Source organism: Malus sylvestris, chromosome 12, assembly GCF_916048215.2.
Source record: "Malus sylvestris chromosome 12, drMalSylv7.2, whole genome shotgun sequence".
Classification (NCBI taxonomy): Eukaryota; Viridiplantae; Streptophyta; class Magnoliopsida; order Rosales; family Rosaceae; genus Malus; species Malus sylvestris.
This window is the reverse complement of record NC_062271.1, coordinates 4,263,393-4,278,987: the sequence shown is the minus strand read 5'-3', so window position 1 is coordinate 4,278,987 and position 15,595 is coordinate 4,263,393. Positions and strand designations below refer to the sequence as shown.

General features: G+C 33.2%; 1 long non-coding RNA gene across 1 annotated transcript; it reads left to right on the top strand.

The window, feature by feature from the left end:
* The first annotated feature begins 11,146 nt into the window (after positions 1 to 11,146).
* LOC126593157 (uncharacterized) lies at positions 11,147 to 12,395 on the top strand. Its single transcript, XR_007612889.1, has 3 exons — positions 11,147 to 11,483; positions 11,892 to 12,052; positions 12,306 to 12,395. It is a non-coding gene; the product is annotated as an uncharacterized LOC126593157 (long non-coding RNA).
* Positions 12,396 to 15,595: the final 3,200 nt, after the last annotated feature.

Sequence of the window (15,595 nt, the reverse complement as noted above, 5' to 3'; positions counted from 1 at the left end):
GAATAGTGGTTTTAATTTTCATGTTGTATACAATTCCATATATACTTTTCCACATTTCTCCGATCATCAACTCTTCTTTTATTCATTCTCTATTCCGCGTATATTTTCCTTTATATTTTTATTCAAAATTAGAACGAAACAAATTAACTATCAAATAGTACTAGATTGTATTAGGGAAAGGCATTTATTGCTTCATATGGATCGCACTTTAGCTCTTAAGGATGATGGAACTTAAGTATTAAAGGTAGGGTTTCGAAGCCTTAAAGATTAGTCTAAATGGTGAGGACGGATGAAATAATGAGTTAGGATTAATATATATTTATAGTTTATATTTCTCTAATTAGAATGTCAGAAGCACACTTTGGTGTCTCACGACTTCACAAAAAAAAAATTGGATTGAAAAGCCCATTAAACAAAAAAAAGAATAAAAATAGAACTGACCGAATTTGATACATGAAAACACGCAAGGGCAATTTTGTAAAAAAAAACATAAATCTGAAATTCACTTTATATTTCTCTAATTAGAAAGCCATAAGCACACTTTGGTGTCTCAAGGCTTCACAAAAAAAAAAAGATAGAAATGCCCCTTAAACAAAAAAAAAATTAGAACTGATCGAATTTGATACATGAAAACACACAAGGGCAATTTTGTAAAAAAAACATAAATCTATATTCTTTTTATTAGAAGAAAAAAAAATTAAAAAGGGGGAAGACGTGCTGGACTAAAGAGATATTAATCTCACTAAAAAAGGGGGCAATGCAACTAACCCCACTCCTCCTCCAATTTAGGAGAGTGATTATTCTTCCATATAAATTTGTAAAAATTTGTTTTATTGGAAAAAAAACAAATAAAAAAGAGACGAATACTTCAAATAAAAAATAAAACATGGAAACTGAAATACTGCAACCACGTTTAGCAAAAAGCAGAGTTTCTATCAAATTGAACTGCCAATATATCATTTTATTGAAAAAAAATGATAAAGAAACAAATTAAAAAGAGACATGATAAATCCCTCAAATGAAAAATAGAACGTGGAAACAGAAAAACTATACCCATGTTGAGCAAAAAGTAGTTTGATAAATCCTTCCACAAATCTCATTTCAATTCAGAATCAGATAAACGTGCACAGAGTTTCCATTTTACAAAATTTCCAATTTTTTCTCAACTAGGTTCGCTACATATTATATGATTACACAAATATATTTTTTATAGCAAATTGTTTCTCTGATCGTTGCAAAAATAAAGGAGAAGAGAACGAGGGCGAGGGAGAGGATGAAACAGAAAGACAAATCGACAAAGAGTCTTCCTTGGCACAACTTCTCAACTCTCAATCTTAATCTTTTATTCTCAATTCTCAATCTCAATCATTTCCTCCCTCCTGTCAATCTTAATCTTAATATTTTTTGTTTGTATCTCTTTAGATTAATTCAAAAGGTTGTTTATGTTCCTCCTGCGCATTAGTTTATTTTAATTATGAGAAATTAGGTTCTCATCCCTCCTTTTGCTACTCCATTAATTAAAACCTTATTCCTCTCAATTTTTTTTATCAAGGTCCTTGGGTATTAATAACATCATTAATTATTTCAATAATAAAAAAACTTATTTCTAAATATATTCATTTAGTGTTAAAAATGTTACAATTAATATATTTATATTTATGGCTAAATTTTTTATCATATATTTTTATTTGTAGTTTGTACCCATTTTTAATTTGCAACCCTTTTTTAATTTGTACCAATTTTCTTTTTAGTTTTAATTTGTATCCATGTATTAATTTCTTTTTGTGCCATATTTTTTAAAGTTTTATTTGTATTTGTACCCATATTTTTTTTATTTATTTGTACCCATTTTTAATTTTTCTCAATGTACCCATTCTAATTATATGTATTTATTTTATGTTTTAAAATATATTTGCAGTCATTTTTTAAAATATGTTAATAATTATATGGGTACATTATTTTCTTGCTATAATTTTGTGAAGAACAATATTACTCTAATATTATTTTCAAGTATTTATTATATTTTAAAAATATTATTTTAATTTGTTTAAATTTCATAATTTGTGGGACATTAAATGCATAAATGCATAAGTTAAATCTCTTAAATGATGTTAAGGACCTTGATCAAAATATTTAAACAAACAAGGTTTTTATCTAACAATTAGATTCGAACTTGAATCCTGAAAACACACTGATATAGTTAACTTGGCTACGCTAATAAGCAATTGTCAGTAGTATGTCTCAATGGCTGGTCTCAAAACCTAACAATGGACCTTAAAAGGAATTGACCTAACAATTATCACATCATTTAGTTCCTGAGATACGGCAAAAATTATCACATCATTTGTTCTTTTGAATCAATCAGACATTTGAAAAATGGTATTAACTTAAGACTAGGTCAATATAGGTGATTACCTCAGATACGGCAACAACAAATCATACACCCTGAGTAAAGCTTTGAGAGAATCTCAATATATCTTTCATAGTTCTGTAATCTGTATAAGAGAATTTAGGTCACACATTAAATCCGAGAAGGCGAATGTTCGACCTTCGCTCTTCTCGTCGCTTAATCTTACACCCGCTTTTTACCAAAAGAAAAATGACAGAAGAGCAAGAGAACCTAGCTTGGCACTGAATATGACTCAAGCTGTTATTAAGCTGTTATTAGCCTTTTATACAATGGCGAATACAATGCAGTTATAACTTACTCATAGAAACAGATCCCAGCTCTTTGGCCTTGGCCCTCAGCAAATGCTTCTGTATCTTCCCGGTAGCGGTCTTTGGCCACGGTCCAAATACCACGGATCTCGGAACACAATAAGCAGGCAGCTTAGACCGGCAGAACTTCATTATATCTTCTGCCAGATGCTTCTCATGATCAGAATTGTCGACACCCGGCTTCAATGTCACAAAAGCACAAGGAGTTTCACCCCACTTCTCACGTGGCCTTGCAACCACTGATATCTTGAATATGGCTGGCTGTTGATATAGAGTGTTCTCGACCTCCACGCTACCGATGTTCTAACCACCAGAGATGATAATATCCTCTGATCTGTCTTTGATTTCGATATAGCCATCTCGATGCTTCACTGCAAGATCCCCAGAATGAAACCACCCGTTGGCAAAAACTTCCTCATTCACCTTTGGGTTCTTTAAATACCCCTTCATTGCAAGATTGCCCCGCATCCTTATCTCTCCCAATCCCATGGTTGCTCCATCTGCGGGATCAGGTTGCATAGTCTCAGGGTTGAAAACATCTACCCCCTCCATGCCAATGTACCGAACACCTTGGCGTGCATTAAGTCACGCTTGTTTTACGGGGGGGAGTGAGTTCCACGGCTTCCACGCACATACTGTGGAGGGGCCATAAGTGTGCGTTACTCGGAAGCCCTTATTAATTTCTTTTTGTTTCCATATTTTCTAAAGTTTTATTTGTATTTGTACCCATATTTATTTATTTATTTGTACCTAATTTAAATTTTTCTAAATGTATCCATGCTAATTATACGTATTTATTTTATGTTTTAAAATATATCAGTAGTTATTTTTTTTAAATATGTTAATAATTATATGGGTACATTATTTTCTTGCCATAATTTGTGAAGAACAATATTACTCTAATATTATTTTTAAGTATTTATTATATTTTAAAAATATTATTTGAATTTATTTAAATTTCATAATTTGTTGGACATTAAATGCATAAATGCATGAGTTAAATCTCTTAAATGATGTTAAGGACCTTGATCAAAATATTTAAACAACCAAGGTTTCTGTCTAACAATTAGGTTGATTAAGGATGGGAACTAAAACGACCCTTTTAATTAATTAGTAGAAATTTTCATTTTTATGTTCCTTCTGCCAATGAGTTTATTTTAATTAATTTAATAAAATTTTCATTTTTAATTTTTGGGTAAGTGAATGATTGAAAATTTTTAATTTGTATATAATCAGTCTTGAAGTTGGTTTCACAGGGAAAATACAGAAATATTATGTTTTGCACCATCCGACTCTGATAGGTTTCAGCCCCCTTTTCATTTGTTTTATTGCAAGAAGTATGCTTGAAATATCCATTAACTTCTTTATTATATACTAATTTATTAGTTAAATAATGGTTAATCATTTTTCAGAATTTAAAGGGTGGTTACTCATTTTTCAGGATTTTAGTTTCACTGTCCATTTTAATATGATGTTTTCCAATTTATATTGATTACTTATGTAATGCAAGGTGGATGTACTCATTAATCTTGAGTGACCAAGATATTGCTATCAAGTTTTTAAGGTACACTAATATGTATTTTTATGTTATTTTTTTCGTGATTTCACGAACCCCTAATTGTGTTGCATTATTATTATTATTATTATTTTGAACAATCAATATTATCTACAGTAAGAGGAGGGGGTGGGCTTAGTCTCACAATAGGTTAGCAATAATGTTGTTCAAATTTGTCTTTGGCAAAAATCGAATTTAAGACCTCTCACTTACTAGTGAAAAGGAATACCACCAGACCTGTTAACAATTTATGGTTTAATTTTATTAATATATTGTATCCGATACAAAATGACACCAATTCCATTCAATGTATATATATTAATTAAAAATCCTAACTTTATTTTGAATGTAACTGATGCTTGCAGGGATTAATAGTCCTTAGTCCCACCATGCTTCAACTGTACTGAGGTTGCCGTTTGTTTCAAATTGTACCACTCAGAAATTGGAATTATCACAAAGTTTGGTATACTAATGCTTGAAATAGAAATGGTTTCAGGGAAGAAAAGATATGATGGAGTAATATTTTGCACAGGCAACTTCAAGGAAGAGGAGAAACATGCCTTGGTTTGCATGTATGTCGATATTGGCTTCTCCTTTTTAACTAACATTCTTATTATGTTATGTTTAATTTATTGTTGATACGATTTTTCTTTAATTTTGAGGAATGCGAGAAATAATTTTAAAATATTATTAATTTTATTATTTGATATGTTTATATATGTTGCGCGACTAATTCAGACTTCAAGTTTGTAATTTTATTGTGATTTTTTTTTCACACGTAGGGTTAGTTTTCTCTTTATATATTGAGGTTGTCTTTTTGTGCAGTTTATTTACTTAGTTTGACGATAATTTAAATGGTGTATTCATATGTGACTTTTTTGCTATCATTTGGACATAAAGTTTCATTTTTGTGGCATTTGTGATATGGGAGATTAAACATGAACATCATTTTTAGCTTCGTTTCATTCATATGCTTCTTTCTTTTCAAGTTGAGAGGCTTGTAGTATCTTGATTTAAATCTAACAGTACAAAAGTTCATACAAATTTTTAGCCAAAAAAATTAAAATGAAAGAATATCTCTTGACAAGTAAAAATTTTATAATTAAACATTGTATGTTGCGCTTAGGACATTGTAACTATAAGAATGTCTTTAAGCGTGAACGAATGTAAAAAGAAAAAAATAACTCTAGATGTCACACGTAGCACGCCATGATGCAAAAAAAAGACATTTTGCATGTGCATAAGTACATGCAGAAAGGCTAGTATTTCTCTAATATAATTTAAAAATAGAAGATGGGATCTTGCAGGCGACAAGTGTTAAAAAGGAGAAAATATGAAACTATTAAACATAAAATATTAGTTTTTTATAGGATAAATTATACAAAATTACCTCAACTATGAGTCAAATCACAATTTCATACCTCATGTTTTAAATGTTGCAATGTCATACCTCAACTTATAAATTCATTACAATGTTAGACCTCCGTTAAATTTTCTGCCAATTGGCTGTTAAATGCTGACGTTGCAGGAACGGGACCTACTCTTTTGTTAATTTAAATAAAAAATTAATTAATTATTAATTTTTATTTAAAAATTAATTAAAAAATCTCTCCTTATTGCAACTCTCCTGGTTGCACTAACTACTGAATTATGCAAGGAAGAAGGCCAGAAAATTCCAGCTTCGTTCAACACTGAAATCTCCGCCAAAACATACAAAATTGATATCAAAATGAAGATCAGTGAAAAAGGAGGCCCAGAATACTCCCTCGTGCTTGCCAGGTCCTCGTCACCGGCGCCCCTCTCGCCACTCTCCCAAGCTCCCCAACCTCAAATACCTCAACCTCACCAAAGATTAATTAACCTCAAATACCCACTTAGTGATCTACTTAATTCAACATAATTAAGCAGTGAAAACCAAAATTTGAGAACAAATTAACAAGCTGGACCAGTTGCGACCCGACCCTTACAGAGATCAGTTAGATTAGCAGCTCCATAGCAGGGTAGCCATGGAATCGTCGTTAACTATCAGGATCTTCTCATGCGCCTCGTTGTCGGTTGGCTTCTTTGCCTGAATGCCATGACCACAAAGACAGAGGCTATAGCTGCAGCAACTTCGATGACTCGTCGTTCTGTTCGCATAATCGAGATACTGGTGAAAGGGCCTTAATTTGACAGAAATTACAGGCCTTAAGGTCATCTCTAACAGAGGGCTGGCCAGCCAGAGGGCTCGTTTTAGTCATCTGGCCCTCTAAGATTTCCCAATATATTAATATTTTAATGAACAGTACAAGGTCATATTTGCCTCCGTCTCCAACCGAGAGTCAAAGGGCCATAGGGCCAAACATAATTTATTATGCAAAAGTACAAATTTTGTGAAATAGAAGTTATAGGAAAAAAATGGAATTTAAAAAAAATATGAAACAAATTTTGTGAAATAGAAGTTATAGGAAAAAATAGAAGTTATATGAAAATTTTTGTAAATAAAAAAAAAAATAATAATGTTAAAAAAAAATTTCAAATCAAATGCAACGGCTAGTAGCCGTTTCATTTGAATTTAAAAAAAAATCCTGTTGGTTGCCATTATTTAGTATATTAAATAATAGCATGTATTCTTGTCGGTTATAACCGACAGAAATAACAAAACTATAAAAAAAAAGCCAGCCCTTTGGCCCTTTGAAATTCCGTGGGGCCCTCCCAGATTCCCGAGCTCTCTGGCCTAGCCATCGGTTGGAGACGGTTTTAGGGCTATTTTCGGCCCTCTGGCCCTCTGGATCCTTCAGTTGGAGATGGCCTAATCTTCTTCGCGTAACCAGGGTTGAGGGAAAGCTTTTTTATATATCAATTTTGATTTTGTTGAGTAAGATTGGATCTGCATTTAGGCTTAGGAAATTGGGGGAAGAAAGGAAGGAGAAAGAGGTTTTTTTTAATTAATTTTGAATATTAAATAATAATTTTTTAATTAATTATTAAATAAGAAAACTAATAATTTATTAAGTTTTTATTTCAATTGGCAAAAGAGTGGGCCCCACTCCTGCCACGTCATCATTTAACAACAAAATTAACAGAAAATTTAACGGAGGTCTGACATTGCAAGGAATTATAAATTGAGGTATGAGATTGTGATTCGACCTATAGTTGAGGTAGTTCTATATAATTTACCCTTTTTTATATGTGAGACAGCATTTTTCATTGCATATAAATTAGAATGTCATGGCACAAAACTTTTCTTTTGTAATTTTAATGGGATATTTTGCTACTGTGTCAAAAAAAATGATTGACACTTAAAGATGAAATGATGTCTTATATGTACAGAGTCAAACAATGTTTTCCTAAACGCCCGAATTTGGTCCTGTAATCTAAATGAACCAAAACGGGGACCCACTCATGTAATAGACTAGAAAAGGATCACGGGCCATGTCTTCGTCTCCAAGATAAAAGGATTAAGAGGCCCAAACCAAGAGGAATGAAGATCTTACCCTTTTTGGGAACCAACTTAAAGAAGTTTTTAAGTCTTGTAATAGATTAGAAAAGGATCACGGGCCCTAACTTCGTCACCAAGATAAAAGGATTAAAAGGCCCAAACCAAGAAAAATGAAGATCTTACCTTTTTTGAGAACCAATTTGAAGAAATTTTTACCTGTATCAAACCCTAAAGTACGCATATGTAGGTTAGACCATTTTGGGCCTAGTAGTGCACCTAATAAAAATGTGAAATCTCATTCCTGGATTTCATTGTTATAACCTACGTATTTGTATTATTGAGATTTTATATATTTTTTTTTTTGAGAATTTATTTTAATTCATTTGAATGTATATTTTAATTAAACTAGTTACGAATTTTGAAGTTTGGAAATTAATTATTAAAATTCGCAGACCCTTCGAGGTCACAATTTATATTTTTGAATAGAGCTCATCTCACGAATGCGTAGGCGCAAATCATTCGTGAAACGGAGTTATAACAAGAGAGTTATTAACGTTTAAAGTTAGGGGTATTATTGTAAAGTGGCCCTTATATAGAAGGCTCCAGCAATTTTGGAGCAGTGGGAGAAATGCCACGTGGGTGGCCAGGATGGAGAGTTGAGGAGAGAAAGGAGAGAGATGGATGAAGGAAAAGAAAAGAAAAGGAGGAAGAGAGAGGAAAATGAAAGGGTGAATGGAAAGGAAAAGAAATTAGGGGAAGGGAGAGATGAGAGACTTACCAGATTGCCTACCCCGTCCTTCACTTTGACCCGACCCGAGTTCCGTTGACATTCCCGACGGTTTTTCCATCCATTTTTCAGGTGAATTACGGCCTTCCACCCCCACTAAACAACTCCATGGCCCCTCCCTCTTCCACTTTCACAAAAAAATTTGAAGATATTTGGTGGTAATTCGATGAAGAACCGACGACGATGTCTCGAAGCCACGGTGGCGGAATCTGTCGTTTCTGCAAGCTCTTCTGTCAACCATCACCACCCTTAGGTGTCCTTAGAGTCCAGGAACAGAGCCCAATCAACGTTTGGGGCGGCGGAGCAACGAAATGGATGAATCGAAGTTCACCCTTTTAGGGTTTTCCGACAGTTCTTGATGATTTCAAGCCACTTCCTGACCAAACTAGGCTTCAACCCATGTATGAAAATTGCTCCCCTCACTGAGATATACTTTCTTGTAAAATTTGGTAATTTTTAGAAATAGTTGAATTTTCTGGCAAATCAGGGTAGTCGACCGCCACCCATGACGGTGCGTGCGGCGGCGCGTGGCCAGTGGGCCACCGATGCCATTTTATGCTATCTTAGATTTGATATACGTATGATGTGATTTGATTATTGTGAACCTAGTTTCATTATGGTACGCTACTTAATTATTATAGGAATCGATGATCCAACAGTTGGATTGTCACCAAACTTTGATACATTATAGTACGTAATATTCGAGAACCATAGGAACTGACGGATCATGAGTCTGACGTACGAATCTTCTCGAATTGGATTTGTAAGTTTATAAAATAATGCCTTGACTGCCACTTGAATTTGTGATTGGCAGAGATCCGACTGTGGGATCGTAATGATATTTTAGTATGTTATTATATAAGCATAATTTGGATCTTTGGAAGTTACGGATTAGGAATCTGATAGGCGGATTTTCCGGTTTAGATTTATGAGGTTGTGGACCCTAATCTCGACCTTGATCAACGGTTGACTTTTTAGTCAACTAGCATGAGTTCTTCTAGTGTGTTGCCGATCTTAGAGTGCAGTTGAGATTTTATGAAGCTTGATGGGCTCCTCGTGATGACTTGTTCCTCGATTGACGTGCACCTCGATTTACGTAATGATGGCATTATATGGTGATATGCTTGTATATTTTATGTGATTGGATTTGTGTATTGAACTTGTTGTGGAATGTGTGGTTTGATTTGTATGATTGGTTTGATGTGATGAAATGTGAGGGCTAGTAGTGAACCGTTAACCCAATGTCATGGGGTTTGTTGCTTCGAGACTTGTTTCACATATCGTATCATTGTTCCATTTATTGTTTCGTTAAGTTTTTGTATCTTGAGCACTTGATTCACGTTTGTTTCTTTGAGTTGTTGATATGTTCTTTGGCCCTCCGCTCGGTTCTGTTGAGTGATTCGGAATTGAGTATCCGCTAGGGCTTCGTTGAGTGGTCTGGTTCCCTGCTCCGTTTAGATTCCATTAGGAGGTCTGGAATCCATCGTGATCCGTGATTCCGTTGAGTGGTCCGGAATCGTATCCAGCTTGGTTTTCATTCAGTGGTTCGATATGCATTGTACTCTACGATTTCGTTAAGTGGTATGGAATCGTATCCACTCGGATTCCATTGAGAGGTCCAGAATCCCTTTTACTTCGTGGTTCCGTTGAGTGGTCTGGAATCCCTTTTGGTGACTTGGTTCTGTTGAGTGGTCTGGAACTCGATGTTGATGGATTTTGTTGAGTGGTCCGAAATCGCATCATTTGACTCATTGGTTCCTTGGTTTAATTCATTTGAGACGGTTTTAGAGATGTAGGCTTTGGCCGAACTGTGTCGCTCTAGTCCTGCATTTTGGTGTATTGTATGAGTTATTGATTGATGTGATAATTGGATGGTGTTGGAATGCATATGTGTGGATGAATGACGAGATGACTAGATATTATTATTGTGTTTTGTTAAATGTTCCTTGATATGCTACATGACTGAATTGTGGTATTATGTTAAGACATTTATATCTACTAAAGCTCAGTTGGCCTTCACTGTTCATCATGTGAGAGGGGCAACTGTTCACCAGCAGTGAACTCCCTAAACTGCCCTCCCATTCCTTCCTTGCCGGGCATTTTTTCCCTCTCTGCTGCAAGAAAATGATCTCCTTGCCCTTATTGTTACCCTTCTTTTCTTTGGGATTCTTTCGCTCTTTGGCCATATATTGATCAATATGGGTATTCTTTTTTTCCATTCTAACTCCCTCTTTTATTTTATCTTTTGTGTCGCCATTCGACTCCCTTTTTTATTCACACCTGGCAGCAATGGTACATGCTTTTCCACCAAAAAATAATTAAAAAACCTTACCTCATCACACCTGACAGCAATGATGCATGCTTTTCCACCAAAAAAATAATTAAAAAACAAAAATCTGGAACATGCATTGAAGCCATCGTTTTTTTTCTAGCCGTATGGTCTCCACGTGTTGATTATCGCTTCGACTTCTCTTTTGGGTAGGTCTTTGGCCTTTTTGTTGCTTTTTTGTTTTTATCTCTCATTTCTCTTTGTGGTTGTTTTCTACCGTTTCTTTCTTTTGTAGACTGCAGTTGCTTTCTTTGGGTTTAGACTACATATTTTTTCCATTTCCCACCCTTTCGTCTTTATGCAGTTGGAGATTAAGAGGTTGTTTGTTGATGGGAAACCATGGTTCGGTCATGCTAGATCTTTTTTTCTCTCGGAACGCATCGTGTTCGATCTTGGTGGATCTCTTTTGTTGGGGGGACACATCGTTGCTTGCAAATTTTTGGGTGTTTTTTAACGTAGCTCTTTGTATTTTTCTGTTTTGGTTTTAGATGCATGTATAGATTTTGTATTTGAATTTTTTTCCCTCATTTTTAACATTTTTTTTAAAGGTTTGAGGGTTTGGATTTTGGTTTTAATTTTGGGGGATTCAAGTTTTAAATTTTTTTTTTTCAGATTTGGAAAACATCTGTGTTTAACGTTGGAGAGTCCATTTAAAGCTCTAGTGTTTTTATGGGTAAGTGAAGATCATCTGTTGGGTGAGGTCTGGATTTGAATTTTTTTTTTTTTAATTTTTATGCAGAAGTTTATTTGCTCAACCAATTTTTGTGATAAAAAAAATATGGCATTCATTATATTTTTTATGTTCATTGTTTTATTCTTTTTAATTGTGAGTACAGTCCATTTTCATAATTTAAGACTAAATTAACGTAGTTTATTTGATCAATGTTCATATAGCTTGGGAAGTAATTAAAGGACCTTAGTAGTTTAATTTGCCATTTGAATGTCTTTAATTGTTGAGAAACAATGTTGCACTACAAAACATGTTATTCTCCAATTCATGTGTGAAAAATTATTCTTTGTTTAACTATTCGTTTTTTAACTTTTTAATAATAATTATTGCTAAATTTATATTTTATCTCAGGAAGTTAAATGGATATCATATTTCCAACTCCCATTCAAGAACTAAAGCCATATGGAAGAGTGACAAAGATCAAAGTTCAAATTTTTAGAATATGGAAACTAGACATTCCAGTAATGGATGGAAAAAATATGGGACTACATTGTATATTAGTTGACGACATGGTAAGAAATTTTTTTGCAATGGTTTTTATTATAGATGATAAAAGTAATAAGCAATTGAACAAATGATTGTTTTCTTTGGTATGTATATTTGGATATTCAATGTTAATTTTTATTGTGTAATGTCGCGCTTAATGTTTGGTATTTACATGTGCAATCATGTAAGCCAAAATGTAATATGCACTATCATTTGTTTGTTGATCATATTTGTGACCCGTCCTTTTCTTTTTCCTTTTTTATATGATGAATTGCAAAGCAAGATGCAATTGAAGCCTGCTCAACAGAAATGGATCATGAAATCTTAGCGTTGAAAGTCCAGGCTGGGAATTGCTATGAGATTACAAATTTTTGCATCAATAGAAGGAAGGCCGAATGCAGAGTGGTGCCAAATGACAACCAAATTATGTTCACGCTCAAAACAATTTTTCTTCTCTGTCGCTAGAAACTTTGCCCCCGCCAGTTATTGCTGTTTTTACAAGTTTAAAAGTGAGGTTGTACAAAGGTATTTAATTTAACAAAATAATAATCAGTTTTACATCATTCTCTAATAAATTTATTATACAGTTTGTCTTAAATGTTGCCATGTTATTTAATTTGAATATTGCTATTCTTTCATTACATAGATACACATGCATTGTCAATTACAACATTTGCTTATACTTGCATTTATTATCATACAAGTTAATAAATTATCATTTCCTTTTGGTACTGCTTTTTAAAAATTTATTAAAACTAAAAGTCAATTTGTATTACATTGATGTGTTTAAATTATATTGATAGATTTTTTTATTTTTTTTAATTGTTGGTTTTCATTTTCTTTGTTGTTTTCTTGGTATGCAGACAACGTTATCCTAAATAGCACTGGTTCCTCACTTTTCTTCATTGACCCATACATTACAGAAATAAACTCATGCAAATCAGTGTGAGCATATTTAATGATGTTAAAACATACTGAATATATGTTTAATATTTTTGAAATGCAAATACATCGAGATAAAATTGCATATTAATTGTTGTAGGTTTTCCAGTTCGACAGATTCTCTCAGAATATTGCCCTCCTCTTCAAACAAAATAAATGAAACCGAAATCTTGCAGACTGAAAAAAAAATGACAATTGATCAATTGGGTTTTTTGGATCCAGATTTACACAAGGTATACAAACTGATCACATGTTATTTTCTTTGGCTAAAATTTTGTCATTGGATTCTCGCATTTTTAACAAAATATATGTATCTGAACATCACTGATGCAAATGTTGGTTAAAATATTTTCTAGGATGATACATTTTTGTGTGAAGCATCTGTCAAACGCTTTGACACACGTCACAACTGGTAGTACAATGCTTGCCCAACCTGTGTCAAGCAAATGCATAAGGATCCAACTGGACAGTTAACTTGCCACAAACACCCAAATCAAATTCCAACTTCTTGGTATTTTCTTCTTTGTCTTAAAATAATGAGTTTGGTTATTAATAGTTTTACCAATTTCTAGCCTCAAAACTACATGTATAGCAAATTCAGCACTTCACTTACTATGTAAAAAACATAAATTTCCATTAGCTCTATTTGTAATAACTTTCTGATTAAATAAATCTATTATGAATAACTGTTTTTGTTCATCAATTGCATTATCTATTTTTCTTGCCACTATAAACTAAATTACAACATCTAACTTTCATTTTCAGGTACAAGGTAACCTTGGTTCTTCATGATGAAGCTAATGAAATCAGTACTTTAATAACTAATTCCTCACCTGTGAACCATATATATAGCAAATTTACCACTTCACTTATTATGTACAAAGCATATATTTCCATTTACTTTAATAAATGATATCTCTCTGATCAAATAAATCAATTATGAATAATGTTTATGTTCATCAACTGCATTATCAATTTTTCTTGCTGTTGTAAATTGAATTACAACAACTAACTTTCATTTATAAACATAGGTACAAGGTAACCTTGGTTCTTCATGATGAAACTGATGAAATCAGTGCTTTGATCATTGGTAAATGCAGGGAAAAATTATTTGGTACAAGTTGCAAAAATTTGGTCTTCAATTAGAGACTAGCAGATCAACAACAGTTGCCAAATGAATTTTTAAGACTGATAAGCCAGAAAAAAACTTTCCACCTCAGATTCAGCAAGCTCAAAAATTACATGAACTCTAATGATCTTCTCATCCACAATGTTTTTGAAGATGTGTCCATGCAACCAACAACCCTGCTACCCCTTTTTAGACAAGCATCAATGTCTTCCACTATAGTATCATCATCAACCTCAACCCCAGATGCAAATGCCCAATCATATAAAAGAAAGAGGGAATCAGTCAGTAGCGCTTTTTATCGATGCCAAGAAAATGTGATATATTGGTGAACAACTATCTTTGTCGTGTTTAAATTATTATTATTTTTTTCTATTATGCATCCCTATTTTTCAATGTTTGTCCAGTTTTAAAAACAGTGATATGAAAGAAATTTCAGAAGCCAGTATCCAAGATTTTGATGAAATTCCTATCAAGTTATTGAAAAGGTCTTCTCCAACTGGTTCAGGAAAAAACATCTCTCCACCAAAAAAATATTAGGTGACCATCTGTTTTTATTATATTTTCCAGATTTTAATTTTATTCTTGCATAATTCTAACATCTGTTTTGATGTTTTACATTATTTTTCTTTTCCCTAGATTGCTTTCTCAACAATCAAGAAGGTTTGATGCAAATGCTTCATGTTTTGCTGAAGAAAAACAAGGCATAGCATGCATGCTTCATGTTTTGCTCAAGAGAAGCAAGACATAGTTATTATAGATTTTAATAAATCCACACAATGTTTCTCTATTTTTTTTGCTAACTAAACAGCACGACATGGTCTAAATGCCTTAATATTTTTTGCATGTGAATAACACAATGTTACTAAAGTTTTTTGCATGTAAATAGCACAAAGTTGCCAATATATTTTGAATGTAAATAGCACACAAGTGTGTAATATTTTCTGAGCAACTATTGCATCCAGTGTAAAACTACAAACCACTGAATTCAAATCTTTGGCTGCATCATTTTTTGCATGTAAATAGCAGGATACCACGAGCTATTAACCCAGAGTCTATATCCCATGTTGCACCCCTGTTTTACAAGATTTTTTTTTGCAAATTTTATCCGTTGAACAAGTTTTCAAACATTTTCAATTTAAAAACTTTTAGTTTTCTCTCAAATCATTTTTACATTGTTTGAACAGAACATTTGACACAATTTTAAAATCCGCAGCAATGCGCAGACAATATAATCTAGTAGTGGTCTATGTGATGAATGTTCGAGTGTAGTGAAATGGTGAACTACGAATGACTTGATCCCTATTGAGGGTACGTAGACAGTATAATGAGGAGGTTAGATACGGCAATAAAGTATACGAAAAATTATTATGCTAGTTAAGGCTTGAGTTATGCTTGGTACATATTCTGAAGGCGGGGTATGTTAGATATACGGGTTTTTGATGACGTCATGTGCTGGTCCTGGACGTATGTTGGGATTGAGATGTGACAAAAAAAATGT